This window comes from Azolla caroliniana, unplaced genomic scaffold (assembly GCF_043228905.1).
Source record: "Azolla caroliniana isolate FFs.n. ecotype wild unplaced genomic scaffold, voAzoCaro1.0.p SCAF_4, whole genome shotgun sequence".
In the NCBI taxonomy this organism is placed as follows: Eukaryota; Viridiplantae; Streptophyta; class Polypodiopsida; order Salviniales; family Salviniaceae; genus Azolla; species Azolla caroliniana.
In genome coordinates this window covers 20,999,120-21,013,159 of record NW_028230439.1, presented here as the reverse complement: position 1 = coordinate 21,013,159, position 14,040 = coordinate 20,999,120, and the positions used below count along the sequence as shown (strand labels likewise).

The 14,040-nt window shown below is 43.1% G+C and overlaps 1 long non-coding RNA gene across 2 annotated transcripts; it reads right to left on the bottom strand.

Annotated features, from left to right (window-relative positions):
• Window positions 1–296: 296 nt before the first annotated feature.
• On the bottom strand, window positions 297–11,570 carry LOC147865372 (uncharacterized). Of its 2 annotated transcripts, XR_015529696.1 has the most exons (4): window positions 11,428–11,570; window positions 1,444–1,519; window positions 498–786; window positions 297–341 (listed from the first exon to the last, which is right to left on the bottom strand). It is a non-coding gene; the product is annotated as an uncharacterized LOC147865372 (long non-coding RNA). The 2 variants fall into 2 exon arrangements; XR_015529695.1 differs by having other exon boundaries at window positions 304–786.
• Between the last annotated feature and the right edge of the window lie 2,470 nt (window positions 11,571–14,040).

Here is a 14,040-nt window from a genome sequence, read left to right as displayed (position 1 = left end):
CCAAAACCATCCAAATAGGAAGTTGATTGCCCTCTATATTGCTATACCGCATCACTTGCAATGGACAACAATGGACAAATTCACTACTATACATGTATTTGTATGTATATGCATAAAACATGATTATAAATTTATATTTATATGCATTTATGTGTTGCCAAAACAACATATAGGTATATGTAGATTGGTAGAGAGAGAGAGAGAGAGAGAGAGAGAGAGAGAGAGAGAGAGAGAGCATCCAACTAGGAAGATCGTATCCCTCTGTGCTGCGTCAAAATCTTCTGTTGAATTTACCAACATTTGAACCAAAGAGCCAATCCTACTATCACATTTTCGGTCAACTTAACGATTAATCAAAGTTGCAAAAATCAAATAAGTTGTTGTTTACAATGACATGACCAAATAAACTCAAAATGTTTGGATGAAACAACTAATCATATTTTTACGATGGGTGAGTTCAAATTATTTCAAAATATAAGAAAGAAATGGATTTGAACCTTTCATGAGCTCACATGGTATTTGTTTCTATAAATGGTCACAGCCTGTGCATGTGTAACGAGAAGATTGTGGCCAATTATATATGGTCTATTCCCAATTCACCTTCAACAAATTTACCATAGTTCATGTTCATTTATCCAATAATGTTGGTTGTGCATCGTCCATGAGGATTTTGATTAGTTGAATACCCTAAACCTGCCCAATCATTTGCTTCATTGAAAGTCACCCAATGCTTCTCTCTGCCCCCCAATGTCGTGGAATAAGTTCAGGCATAGTTTGCAAAATCTTCTCTAAAATGACCAATGGAAAGTGATGGTTAGGGGAATATACTCAAACTCTACAAGCTAGCACAACTTAGGAGAACATCAAACCAAAAGAAATATCGAAGATTACCTTTAGGAGGAGTTTTCTGAACAAGGTAGTGGAATAATCCCGACAAAGACAACTGAGCCTTACAAAAATCGTGCATTCAAAGGACCACCATACTTAACATCGAGGATGTGAGGGTGATCTTGTATACAAAAGGTCAGCATCGACACTAGACCTAGAGACAAAATCCACAAACAAGACATCACATGCTAAAGCCCAATCCTTTAATATATTAAGTAAGAACCTTTAAACATCGCACTAAGTGCTTATGGATTCAAGACATTACAATGCTGAGATTATTCGTACTTATTGCTTTATGACATTCATGTTGTGGGTTCAAACCTTGAGTTATAAGTTTTTAACACAATATTCATTGAAAAACAGTAATTAATAGTTTTAGTTTCAAAAATCATGCACATCCCTAGGTTTCTCAACTTTTCTAGGATGTCATTGTTGAATAATGGGCTATGGCTATTTCATTTACATCTCCACGCCCATCTATATTGACATTGCAAGAACTGTCATAGAACCCTAAACTGTCATAGAACTTAACCCCTACAATGAAACATCGCTCACTTGGGAAGATCCTTGACCATGCTATCGACAATCCACAATAGTTCATCTCCATATCCAACAACAATTGATGATTTTTCTAGCAAATCGAAAGGATACCATGTTATGGTCATTGTTAAATGTTATGAGTATACATGCAACTACTATGTATCAACAGAGTCAATTTCACCAAGCTAGTCACAATATAGTCTGGATAAAATATGCTTTCAATATGCATCATTAGAGTTGAGAAAAAATTTCAAGGTATACAAGTTAAACCTAGATTTATGCCCACACCATAGTTATAAGCAACCCCTAAGCAGCATGCCAAATGAATTAATGCCAGCAAGGTTGTTAGGTACGTTAGATACGGTATAGATGTACCATACGTATTTAACATATTAATTCGCGTATAGTACCTCCCAATTTAAAAATACGTTAAATACGTTTTTTAATATGTTAAATACTTATAAAATATGTATTTTACGTATAGTACGTTAAATACTTCTAGAATTTGAAAATTACTTATCTTTCAAAAAAAATATTTGTAATATTGTAAAAAGCATCGATGTTTACACAATTTTGTGATGTACATTATAGTTCTACATCCTAAAATGCATATAAGACATTTGAACATTTCACATCCTAAAATACTTATTAATATGAATGTCAACATTTGCTTGTTCTATAAATTAGTGTGTGTATCATGATGTTCTACTTCAAATTGCAATTATTTATGATTATGCCCTTATAGATTGAGGAATTGTCTACGATTATCACACTCACTTTACGTTTCTGTCTTCCTTTCTCCCTTCTTCATTATCTTCTTCATCATCCTTTTTCTTCTATCTTTTGTGATTATCACACTTAGAGTCAGGACAGGTTTCAGTCTTCTTTTCTCTCTTTTTCTTCTTCTTCTTCGTCGTCATCTCTTCTGTTCTTCTTTCTTCCTTCTTTTTACTTCTTTTTCACTAATTTGTTTTTTCTTTTGCTTTTTGTTGGGGTTTGACTTATATTTTTTTATAAATACGTATTATACCCGTTTTTCAAATGTACATTAAATACCGTATTGGACAAATGTACATGATATTTGACTGAACAACATTGAGGTATAATACGTACTATACAAATTATAAGGTATTATACGTATTTAAACGTTAAATACGGGTACGTAAACAACCATGGGTAGTGTCACGGACAAGTATAATAAAGTAGAACAAAGATAAGACTGGAGAACAAGAGAGAGGAAAAGAACAAGAACTCAACTTATAGAATCCGTAACTTGTGTTGTTCACCTTGATTAGAATCAAGGTGCACATGAGTATTTATACAAGAGGGTAGGGCTATGTAAGCTAGCTAGAAATAGAGTGCATGAGGATGCATGCAATAGAGTACGCATGAGGATGCATGCAATAGAGAATGCATGAGGATGCATGCAAGCTAGAGAATGAGAATGCACGTAAGCTAGGAACTTCCAATGTTCAATCTACAACTATATGAAGTTGAATTAAATACAAGGATGTATATGTAGCTCAAGTGGTAGGATTTGCCCAATAGAGACCGTGAGGTCTTGGGTTCAATCCCTACCTTCCTCGGTGGCACATATCTATGACATTATCCTCCCTTTAAGGCCGCCTCCTAACACCCGCGGTCGGTTTATGGGGGTATCGTTGGTGAAAAGCGCGAATTGCCTCCGGTGCATTTTGTAAGTGTGTAACTGGTTCCCATGTGGCATCCAAAAGAGGGTACCTTTCCATAAGACCAAGTATTGAAGTCACCGTTGACGCAAGCGAGAGTCGAGGATCCGGTCAACCTCATACTCCTCACCTGTTGATAATTCCACGGGCGGCGGCGGCGGAGGTTGGCGTCCCAGAATGCGAGAAGGATGAGAGAGTTCAAGGAGAGAGACGTGGAAAACATTGTGAAGCCGACATGTGGGGGGAAGCGCTAACCGAAAGGCGAATGGGTTAACGCGCTTGAGAATACATAAGGGGCCTAGCTTTTTGTAGTCGAGCTTCGCGCATGGACGGGTAGTTGCAATATGCCGATGTAGCAACCAAACCATGTCACCGACTGCGAAGGTCGGTGCGACTAAGCGATGTCGGTCAACGTGAGCTTTATACTATTTTCCAGCGGCACAGAGCTCGAGGGAGAGGTCACGGTGGACATCTTGTAAGGTGTGGGCATGCTTCTCGGTCGACGGATTGATGGATATCTCCGGAATGGAAATGTTGAAACGAGGGTGGAAACCGTAATTTCCAAAGAATGGGGAAACATTAGTTGAGGCATGGATATTGTTATTGTAGGCAAATTCCACCATGGCAAGGAGGTCCACCCAATCGTCTTGTTGGTAGCTAAATGAACAACGGAGGTATTGTTCGAGGATTTGGTTGACTCTTCCGGTTTGGCCATCAGTTTGAGGGTGGTGCACGTTTGACAAGTTCACAGAAGTCCCGAATGTCTGTAGTAGTCGGCGCCAAAAGTGGGAGATAAATTGAGGACCTCGATCAGAAGTGACATCCTCAGGCAAACCGTGTAAGCAAACGACATTTTTCAGAAAAAGGGCAGTTGTCTCCTCCCCCGAAATGGTTTTCGAACATGGGACAAAGTGAGCCATCTTCAAAAACCGATCAACGATCACTAGTACCGTTGTCGAGGAAATCCTCGTGTGTTCGCGAAATGAAACAGGACCACCGGGGTCCTGGACCAGAAGGATTCAATGTTTTTAGCAATGTAAGTGAGAAAGTATTGAAGATAGATAGATGGATGAAGAGAGAGAGAGAGAGAGAGATTGAGATTGAACCCTTGACTTTAATTTTATGAGACAAGATACATTACCATTAAGATAACTTCGATCTTTGATTTAAAGTTTCTTTTTTTACTTCACTTGCCTCCCTACACAAGCCCCACTATAGGCTTTTATAGGTCTCTCCATGCAAAAACCATGGGCTAAACCCACAGGCTAAAACCACGGGCTATTAAAACCATGGGCTAAAACCATGGTTTTGTGCCACGGTTTCTATATGTTTGCTTTCTACAAAATATTGAATATGAAAAGAAAATGTACAAATTCTAAAGCACTTAGTAGTTGCTTTAGTGGTAAGTTAATTTGTCTCCTATCTTGGAGGTGCAAGGTTCAAGCCTTGCTTCCACCCTTATGTATGCACTTAAATGTTACTAGGCTTTAGTCTTATTTTTATATTTACAATTGAGCGCACATCACACGTGCACATGTTTAACTTTACATCTAGCTTTCCTTTTACCATTCTCATTTCAGTCCTATTTACAACATGCTACCATATGCGTGTGGCCTTCACCCCTTTCACATGTGCACATTGCAGCTTCTCGATTTCGTTCGTTGCACACAATTTTCACACCGTTGCCGAAAATCTTCACGACACCGTGTCTGTCGAATACCGAGTGTATAATGGCCGTATTCACACTGTCCCTTTGGACAACCAAGTTTGGGCTATTTCTGTAAATAGCATGAAGGGCAGTTGCCCTAGGATAGTCACTATATAAAGTGACTTTGTAACCTTTAGTAGAGGTTGGTTGTCATTGGTAACTATTGCTATTAAGAAATAATACGTTTTCTTTGTGCCGATCTCTCTCTCTCTCTCTCTCTCTCTCTCTCTCTCTCTCTCTCTCTCTCTCTCTCTCTCTCTCTGTATCTTGTTCATTCTCATACACAGGTCCTTCAACATCAGAGATGTTGTTTGTTCTTCCGCATTGATGACCTTGTCCCCAACATTTGGTATCAGAGCGTTGGAGGTTCTTCAACCCGTTGTCGGTCGTCATGGTACACCACACAACATTCTGTTTCTGTTTTTTTTTCTTGAAGAACAGAGAAGAGAGAAGACAAACAAGAAGTTTGCATCTCACCGTGTTAAATCACTAATTGGAGTAAGCTAGACGGTTGTACTCTGTTCCTGTGATTCTAACCACTTGAGGCGAACTCCCTGTGCAACACTCGACCCAATCGTGCTTCATTCGGTTAAACGACATCTGAATAGGTCACCGGACGCTATTCACCCTCTTGTTGTAACCACTCGCTGCAGATTGGTCTCCTGGCAACAACCAAATTCATGCTTCACTCGGCTGATTGACATTCAGGAGGATCAGTTGGATCCGTCCCTCTCATCGCTGCAATCATCCAAAGCAGAATCGGCCTAAACAATCGGTTTCTTGTAATTGGTATACGGCATACAATCGGAAGCTAACCGGAGTTAGTCCGAGCAAGTTCCGCAACAAGTATCCGAAACCAAACCGACTAGAATGATATCGGGTGAGCCGACTGGCTGCACCCCACTAAGGTTCGTAGTCAACTCCGAACTGAGTCTTACCAACCGAAACCGAAGCAGATGGCATCAACATCCGGCTCATCGGAGATGAGTCTAAGGAGGTTCGACAATTCGAACTTCAACTTCTAGAAGGAACAAATGCAAGATTATCTCATAGTCAAGGGTCAGATAGACCCGATTGAGAATGAAAATCCTTCGGAAGCATACAAGTCAAACGAGTGGCTAAAGCTAGACAGAATCGTCCGCGCCACGATTCGGATGCACTTGTCGGAGTCAGTGTACTTCACAGTGCAATCATGCACGACAACTTTTGAATATTGGAAAACACTGTCGGAAACTTATGAAAAGAAGGTTGCCGCAACGAAGATGTATTTGATCCGGCACCTCTACAACTTGCGGATGAAAGAATCTGTAACTACTGCAAGAAACCTAGACATATCAAAGCTGACTGCCAGGCACTCAAAGCAAAAAATGACAAAGCTCAGAGAACGGATCAGAAGAGTAGCCGGCATGAGGAGGTCAACTACGTCGGCTCTTCAGCCGAAATTTTGACGACCAACCCGAACATACTGTCCATAGAGAACCCAGTCGAATTAGAAGTTCTGCTTACGACTGCGGAATCGAGCACATGGCTCTTGGACTCGGGCGCATCGTATCATGTGACACCTCACCGATCTCAATTTCGGCAATACTCGGCCCGGCACTCCGACTCAGTTCAAGTCAGGAACTCGCAACACTGTGCCATAATAGGAATCGGCACTGTAGAGCTCAACCTTCTGGGTGGCTCTACACTCGTACTACACAACGTCTGACACGTTCCTAAGCTTTCAAGACCCTTGATCTCAGTCGGACAACTTGACGAAGTCAGCTTCCGTGCCGGGTTCTCATCAAGAGGGTGGACACTCCACAAAGGGAACCTCCTGCTTGCTCGAGGACCAAAGGTACACTCTTTGTATCCTTTATATGTCACACTCAAAGAGGGTGACTTATTTTTGGTTGATATCCTCGTGTCATCGTTATGGCACGGGCGACTTGGACACCTCAGCAAGGCCGGCATAATGCACCTATCCAGAGCCAGTTACATCCCCAAGCTCTCCTTCTCGGATCACCAATTTTGCAAGCACTACCAGTACGGCAAACAGGTAGCCGCATCCCACCCGACATCAGCACCAAGAGAATCGAGTTCCCTCGATTTGGTCCACTCGAACGTTTGTGGCCCGATGCCACATCAGTCCCTCGGCAGTGCTTCGTACTTCGTCAGTTTTATTGACGACTCGACTCGGAAGGTGTCGGCTTACCCCATTAGAACCAAAGATCGGGTGTTCTCGATCTTCTCTGAATGGCTTGCAATGGTTGAAAACCAGACTGGTCGGAAACTAAAATGTCTCCGAACCGATAATGGAGGAGAATTCAAGTCTGAAGAATTCGTCAAATTTTGCCGGGAACACGGCATTCGACGTGAATATACGACACCCTACAGTCTGGAGCAGAACGAAATTGTTGAACGCATGGATCGGACGATTCAAGAATGCATAGTATCCATGCTCCAACATTCCGGATTGTCGGATGGTTTCTGGGTTGAGGCTTTACTTACGGCAATACACATAATCAATATGTCGCCAAGTAGACCTCTAGGACTTAAAATACCTCAGGAAACATGGACCGACAGTAAGCCGAATTATGACAAGCTGAGGATCTTTGGCTGCAAGGCATATGCCCTCATACTGAAAGACAACCTCCGGAAACTCAAACCATGATCGAGGAAATGCGTTTTCCTTGGATATGGACCCGGCGGCGAGATCGGATACCGACTCTGGGACCCCGAGCATAGACAAATCGTCCGAAGTTCGGACGTCGTGTTCAACGAGTCAGCCATGCATAAAACAGCCGAAAGGCCTATTGAAGTCCGAAGGGTAATATTTTCCGAAGTGCCAACCCTTCATGAAGGCCCAACCCACAACACGAGATTGGTTTCACGGGTAACCGACACCTCCCGTCCTGAATCCACCGATTCAGCACAACCGAATGGCTCAGCTTCTGACCATCTGACACCTATACCCGGTGTGACCAGTCCATTCATACCTCGAAGATCCGAGAGACTGTCGCAACCTCTGGAAAGGTACTCTCCTGGAATTTTCTTTACCGGCGCTGGCGAACCAACGTCTTATGAAGGAGCATCGGCATTTGCCGACTCAGCCACCTGGCATATGGCGATGGAGTTGGAAATGCACTCCATTCGCGCAAACAAGACTTGGGACTTGGTCGAATTACCGAAGAATCGACGTGGTCTTCCGTGTAAGTGGGTCTATCGACTAAAAGAGACATCCGACTCGACCAACCCAGAGTACAAGGCCAGATTAGTTGTGAAGGGATTTCGACAAGAATATGGCGTCGACTTCGACAAAATCTTTTCACCAATGGTGAAAATGACAACCCTTCGTTTCATGCTCGGTGTCATGGCCACCGACAAGTTGGAGCTAATTCAGCTAGATGTAAAAATGGCATTTCTCCACGGTGACCTACAGGAGGAAATCTATATGGCTAGGAACATCTAGTATGCCGACTCAGGAAGAGTTTATACGGCCTGAAACAGGCACCCCGACAATGGTACAAGCAGTTCGACGACTTCATCCAGTCGGTCGGCTTCTCCAAGAGCGATGAGGACCATTGTCTCTTCACCAAAACAGCTCAAGACGGGTCTCCTGTCTTCCTCATCATTTACGTGGATGACATGCTCCTCTCTAGCCGACATGCCGGAGAGCTTACCGAACTGGTTCGGAAACTGCAGTTGAAGGTTCCCATGAAGGACCTCGGTCCGACAAGACACATACTTGGCATAAAGATTAGTCGGCATCGCGATACACAACAACTCTTCTTGTCTCAAACCGACTACATCGACCATATCTTGGAATGCTTCAACATGCACTTGGCCAAACCTTCGGTTGTCTCAACGAGACTGCCCAACATCCAGTCGAGAGGGAGAAGATATGAAGTCAGTACCATATGCACCGGCAGTCGGCTCCCTTATGTATGCAATGGTCATGACACGGCTTGATATTTGTCACGTTGTAGGAGTCGTCAGCAGATTCATGCACAACCCAGGCCAATCGCACTGGAACGCAGTCAAGCATGTGTTCAAATATCTCGCTGGCACAAAAGACCACGGCATTCTTTTTGACCCGAACTCAACCTCAGGCGTAGTCGGTTACACCGACTCGGACTTCGCCGGCTGCGTGGACAGTCGGTCGGAAATCAACAATTGGATATTGTTTCAAATTCGGCAATGGAGCAATCTCGTGGAAGTCGAAACTTCAGGAGTGCACAGCCACCTCAACGACCGAAGCGGAATATGTAGCTATGTCCGACACGGCAAAAGAAGCTTTATGGCTCGGTCGGCTGGCGCACACGTTTTGACAAGTCGACCTCGACTCAGCTCCAATTGTCTACAACAACAGTCAGGGTGTTGTTGCTTTGTCAAAAAAACCGGTTCACCACAACGCCTCCAAGCATATCGACATTCGATATCACTTTGTTCAGGCCTGCGTCATTTCAGGGAAAATCAGTCTCGAGAAGATATCCACAACCGATAAAGTCGCAGATGGAATGACCAAGTGTCTTTCGACGGATCGTTGTCGGTCCCTTCGGCACCAGATGGGCGTAACGAAAAATCGGTCTGATTAAAGTCGGACACACAGCACAGGATGGTTTCGAACAACCGACATCGGTTCCTTGAGGATCGGCTTTAGCTCTTCCGACCCGAACGGTTCGGTCTTCTGTCTTCAGAACTTGCCGACTCGAATAAAACCGATCTGTCCGATAAACCTTGTATATACCTGTAATTTTAGATAACCCATGTATACGCCCATTACGGTGGAGTGTCGAATACCGAGTGTATAATGGCTGTATTCACACTGTCCCTTTGGACAGCCCAAGTTTGGGATATTTCTGTAAATAGCATGAAGGGCAGTTGCCCTAGGATAGTCACTATATAAAGTGACTTTGTAACCTTTAGTAGAGGCTGGTTGTCATTTGTAATTGTTGCTATTAAGAAATAATATGTTTTCTTTGTGCCGATCTCTCTCTCTCTCTCTCTCTCTCTCTCTCTCTCTCTCTGTATCTTGTTCATTCTCATACACAGGTCCTTCAACATCACAGATGTTGTTTGTTCTTCCGCATTGACGACCTTGTCCCCAACAATGTCATGGTCACCGACTCGAGGAAGGTCAGTGATAAAGTCCATGGAGAGAGATGCCCAAGGTCGACTGGGGATTGGAAGTGGGTGTAGAAGGCCATATGGACGATGGTGAGCCGCTTTGGAGTGAGCATAGACGTCACAAGTTTTGATAAATTCTTTGACCAATTTCCAAGGTTGAGGCCACCAAAACCCCCAAGAAAGCAATGCCAGCGTTTTGGCGACCCCAAAATGTCCGACAAGAGGATCATCATGGCAAGTTTGTAGAACTCAAAGGCGACATGGGCCATCTGGTACATAAAGGAGGTGATTACGATAGAGTAGCCCATCGTGAGTTGTAAAGTGACTGAGATTCGAGCTTTGTCATTCCTGGGATGGGTTGTTGAGGCGCGCCATGATGTCAGTAGCAAAAGGGTTCGACGTGGTTGCTTCGGCAATCTCGTTGAGCAAGGAATCATTGTGCAACAGATAGGTTGCGAACATGTGGAGTTGATCGGGCCACAATAAACAATGTGATTGCTGAGAATAAGCGTCGTCGCCTAGGTGCAATGCAAAATCGGGTCGTCGAGAGAGAGCATCCGCTTTCCCATGTTGAACGTCGGGTCAAAACAAGATTTCGAAGTCATAGTCGGCAAGAAAAGATGACCAACGAGCCTGCCTCCGATTCAACGTACGAGTGGTGGTGAAGTAGATGAGATTATTGTGGTCGGTCACCACCTTAATACGATGTTGCGCCCCAGCCAAATAGGGTCGCCATTCAGTGAAGGCCGAGATGATAACTGTGAGCTCCTTGTCGTAGACCGGATAATTGATTTTCGGGGTTGTAAACTTCCGAGAGTAGAAGGCAACAGGATGTATGGTGCCATCATCATCAGGTTGGGACAAGACCGCACCTATGGCAAAGTCGGAGGCGTCGGTTTCAACCTGGAAAGGGCAGGTGGGGTCCGGGTGGACTAACAGGGGGGCGGAGAGAAAAGCTGCTTTGAGGGCATTAGAATCAAGGTGCACATGAGTATTTATACAAGAGGGTAGGGCTATGTAAGCCAGCTAGAAATAGAGTGCATGAGGATGCATGCAATACAGTACGCATGAGGATGCATGCAATAGAGAATGCATGAGCATGCATGCAAGCTAGAGAATGAGAATGCATGTAAGCTAGGAACCTCCAATGTTCAATCTACATTATATGAAGTTGAATTAAATACAAGGATGCGTATGTAGCTCAAGTGGTAGGGTTTGCCCAATAGAGACCATGAGGTTTTGGGTTCAATTCCTACCTTCCTTGGTGGCACATGTCTATGATAGGTAGTACCAAATTCAAATGGGTCTAATTCACAAGAAATAAACCATAAAAGTATGTCATAGCTTACTGTTTGTTTTAAGCATAAACATTTGACATAACTATGATATTAGGAGTTAAATCAAGTATATAGTATACGATTATTAGGTTAATGGTGTACATAGCACATTGTGACTAATCATAACATTGGTGCCATCAAAGTAACTCATATTGACCTTGCCAAAGTTTCAAGGATGGAACTTGTCAAACAAGATCCAATGATGATGGAGACCTCCTCTCTTTCCACAACCACTAGGATGTTTCATGTGCTTCATGAAAATGGCAAAAGGTGATGTGGTCATCGATCATAAACTCGCTACACTTACTCTGCTAAAAATCAAGAAAGTCCTCCCAATGCCGTATCATCCTCTTGATCTTTCATCATCTTTGTCATCCGTATTCTAACACAGCCACCCCATGTAACAGGGTTGAGGATCATTTGCTTTCTTTGATTGTATATTAGTAAGACTCCTAGAATTGTATCTTTTGCGTCCATCGTATCTTATCATTAGGATGCTTCCTCTGCTTTTGGAGCCGACCATGGCCAGCACTGAAATGGCCTCTCTTATTCTTGTTCTCCTTCAAACATGTCATCATGGTTGTGTTATTGTTGCTATTGTTTCCTCCTATAGCGAGAACCCTAGCAAGAGCATAGAGGAAAACAATAGCCATTGTGGTGAATTTACTCTCTCTTTTTTGTTAGAATTGTTGAGATTTTGATACAGGGTAGAGGATTATGACAAACAGGAATTATGGAATAACTTGGAAAGCAAAAAGAAATCTGATTTTATAAAAAAGCCAGTAATACAAGAACTAAAAGTGATGGCTAAAAGATGCAAAGATGTAGAGAGCACACCAACAGGTTCCCTAACTTCCTCTTTATATAGCAGAGGATGTGGAGAGAAAAATAAGGTAAGCTTCTTTGAATTACAACTATCATGAAAATTGTTTTCTTTTACTAATAATAACTTGGGGTGTGGTGTTATATTTAGCAAATAACTAAGTAGTTGCTCACTAACAACTAATTAGTTAATCATAACTTCTAACATCCCCCCTTAACACCAACACCACACTTGAGGCCAATGTTTGAGAAAAGGAAATAATCATCCCACATGGTAAGAGTGGGAGTATAACCAATTTGTGAAACACCATCTTCAAAATAATTCACACAAGAAATGATATCGAGCCCGAATATGCTTATTCTGATTAGTGATTTTAGGATTCCGTGAAATCTTTATGCATGATTGGTTATCACACCAAAGTCGAAATTTGGTTATGTGGACGATGTCGAGTTCCGAAAAAATTGATTGTAGCCAAAGTTCCTCCTTAGCCACCAAAGTAGTCGCAATATATTCTGCTTCGGTGGAGGATAACACCACAGTAGCTTGTTTCTTAGTTCTCCATGTAATGGCACCGCCAACAAAAGTGAAAACAAACCCAGATGTTGACCGAGATGTGTCCATGTCACCTCCCCAATCTGCATCTGTCCATCCTTGAAGAACCACCATGTCTCGTTTAGAGTGTCACGGACACACCAGGCGTGAACTCGGATAGAGAACGGATGATGGGGGTACGAACTAGACGTGACGATGATCCAAGGAACTTAAGACACTAGAAACGGCACAAGAGAATGAAGGCAAAGATGAAGATCAAGGAGACAAGATGGGGCAAAACGACAATACTGTATTGATGTGTCAATGACTGGTGTTGAATCCCTTGAAAGGGACCAAGGAGGTTACAAGTATTTATATTGTGAGTTGAAGTACATTCATTAGCATATTCGGGAGAATATTCTAGAACCTTCTAGTTCTAGAACTTTCTAAAAACTCCTAGAACTTGAAATAGATAATCTACTAAGATATACATAACATGACCATATATTTGGATGTGTTGGTTAAAACACAACACTTGACTATATACAAGAGGTTAAGAGTTCAAATCTTGTCGTCATGTCTATCTTGACATTATCCTCCCCTTTACGGCCGCCTTTTCGAAAGTGTGGTGTAGGGGTGAGCTGAAAGAGAAAACCAAAGTACGTTGAGGTGTAAGTGACCATGAGCAGTCCTCACCAAAAATAGAAGCACGGGTGAACGTGGGCAACCATGTGTTGTCGTCACCGGAGATTGGACACCAACATGAGCGTGAGCAACCATGTTCGGTCCTCACCGGAGACTGGAAGACCAACGTGAGTGTGAGCAACCGTGTGCGGTCCTCACCGGAGACTGGAACACCAACCTGAGTGTGAGCGAGCATGTACGGTCCTCAACGGAGACTGGAACACCAACGTGAGTGTGAGCGACCATGTGCGGTCCTCACCAAACACAAGAACACCAACGGGCATGAACGACCATCTGCGGTCCGCATTGGGAACTAGAACACCAACAGACGTGAGCGACCATGTGCGGTCCTCACCGGAGTCACGAACACCAACGGATGTGAGCGAACCTGCACGGTCCTCACCGGGAACTGGAACACATGACGACAATGACGGCTAGGCAAAATAGTGTTGATGATGACAACAAGAGGGTTGAAGATGATGATGTCAAAGACGAAGCAATGAAGGCAATGATGTTGACGAAGCGACTTTGGAAGCAACGACTTTGACTATGGCAATGATGGAAACGGAGAAAGAGATGAAGAGGATAAGAAACATAGATATCGAGATGTTGAGGTTCTGAAGAAACACAAAGATACATATACAAAGGATGATAGAAAACACAAAGACAGGGATGAAGGTGATAGGAAACGCAGAGAAAGTGATGAAGATAATAAGAAACACATAGATAGAG